This window comes from Palaemon carinicauda, chromosome 6, assembly GCF_036898095.1.
Source record: "Palaemon carinicauda isolate YSFRI2023 chromosome 6, ASM3689809v2, whole genome shotgun sequence".
NCBI classification, from domain to species: domain Eukaryota; kingdom Metazoa; phylum Arthropoda; class Malacostraca; order Decapoda; family Palaemonidae; genus Palaemon; species Palaemon carinicauda.
In genome coordinates this window covers 25,603,893-25,606,300 of record NC_090730.1, presented here as the reverse complement: position 1 = coordinate 25,606,300, position 2,408 = coordinate 25,603,893, and positions in this window count along the sequence as shown.

Sequence of the window (2,408 nt, the reverse complement as noted above, 5' to 3'; positions counted from 1 at the left end):
TAATAGCCTGCAACTCCAGGGAAGGGATTGATTTAGTCTTCAAATTTGTGTTCACAATTCTGTTTTTGGCCAATACAAAACTAACCTTACCTGTATCTATATTCTCAATATAAAGTACGGCTCCATACATGAGACTACTTGCATCAACACAAGCTAGTATCCTATAAGATGCATCTCTTTCCCCTACAAACCGTTCTACCATAATTTCTGGAGTTGCATTAGCTTATCTTGAAATACAGTTCCACTCTTTCATTCGCTCTTGTGACAATGGATCATCCCATCCAAGTGATTTGTCACACTGTAAGCCATGCATAAAAACTCTAGATCTGTTAAAAACTGGTCCATTGAAATTATATAAATCAAAATTAGAGGCTATCGACCTGAGAATTAAACGTTTTGTATTGGCTGATCCCTCAAGAGCAATAGGTCTAGTTGACAATATATCATCTTGCCTATGCCACTGCAAGCCTAAAAGTTTAACTTTACTGTCAGTTTTGTTTTCAAGACCAGCATCAATATCCTCCTGAAGTGAACTATCATTAGTAACAATTTGTTGTAATTCCATCTTATAGGGCTCAAAAATAGATGGCAATAACTGATAAGCCTATTTCAAAGTTGATGAATCACTACAAGTGAAAGCACCATTATCCATATAAAATAATTGATAAATCAACCTTTTCAAACATACAACCTCCTCAGAATTCCCTTCAGTATCCAGGACCAAAATCTTGTATAAACTCAACATCAAAATTGTTGGTGAACATCGTAATCCAAAACTCAATCACACATTCTTATACCCCACAAGAGAAAAATCTCCTTTCTTTACATTACGATACCAAAGAAATAGTAATTTATTCTGATCAGAGGGATTCAGCTCTATTTGGTTAAAAGCTTTCCGGATGTCAAAGCATAGAAGCTTAGACCCAAATCTCAGGTGTAAAAGAGCTGAAGCAATCTTTTGGTTTAAACAAGGTCCAGAATGTATACTCTGATTATGACTAACAGTAGCTGGCTTAGACAAATCTTTTTCACAAATATTCGAGAGAAAAACTACTCTACACTTAGTGGTCTCCCTGTTTAGTTTAAACACACCCATGTGCGGTAAGAAACTATGCTCAGGATGTTTCTCCATATACTGATCCAAATTTGGAATCCTCTGTATTATACCAAGTTGTTCTTGTTCTTTAATGGCATCATCCATCAAATGTAAATGAAGCTCATTCTTTCTTAACTTTTTTAAGTTAGATTTTAGCACAGCTTTAGCAAGATTGTAATTCCTACCAAGAAGATGAGATACTTTACTGTTCCATAAAAGAGGCATGGATATCCTGCCCTTTTCAGTACGAACAGAATGATTCAAAGCAAATCTAACAAGTTGATCATTGACCTCTGAAGAGCAGTTTTCGAATTCTAATTGGTCATAGTTTAATACCTTCTTCTCATCATATTTCATGAGAACTTCGTTTGCAGCTTTATTCAATTCAGTCTCCGAAATACTTCCATCATCTTTCTACACTGCAAAATTTGATTCAACATCAAGAGTTACCTCCTCTTCCATAAAGTTTGAATCATCACACAAGATGCTTGAACCAAAGCCTACATAGACAACAGAAGACTCTACAGACAAATAAGTAGAAATGTCCGAATTATTACCATTGTATGAGGCATAATTTAAATCAGGTAAGTATTTCAAATTAGAAATAGTGTTCTGCAGATTACCCAATAGCATAACCCCTAGAGCACATTGACTAATAGACAGAGGGAATCGGCTGACCAAAATTTACCATTGAGCTCAAAAGACAATACATAGAATTTGTACCTAATATGAAATCAATGTTATTGATCTCCTCCTGATGGTTTAACAATTGATTGTCTGCCAAGACATAGCCTTTCTCAATAAACGCAGTTGTAATCCTAGAAAGCTGTGGAAGTTTCAAATTTATATCAATAGATGGTACACAAAGTGCTTCAATCTTGAACCTTTCCTTACCTATCTCTACCTCTACTTCCACAAGCTTAGTTGCATACTGCTTACTCGAGTTAAAACCGTTAACAGTCAAATGTACCCTTTCTTTTAACACCTTGAGATTACTAGTATTGGCTACAGCTTCCGTAATAAAATTAGTCTGGCAACCACTGTCTACAAGACACCTAATCTCGACCCGGTTACCTAGGTAACAAGTAAAAGTAGGCAAAATTGACTCTGTACTGGTAGTCCGTAAAGCACCTACTGATAGAATCATGCCACTAGAAACCTCCTCTTTGGGAACAGATTTACAGTTTTTCCCTTTTTTGGACACTTTTTTACTCTGAGAGGTAACAGGGGTTGCTTCGATTTTATTGGTGGCACCCAGTAAACTCCTTTCTTCATTTCCATTTATACACAGATAGGTAAAATGCCATTTTCC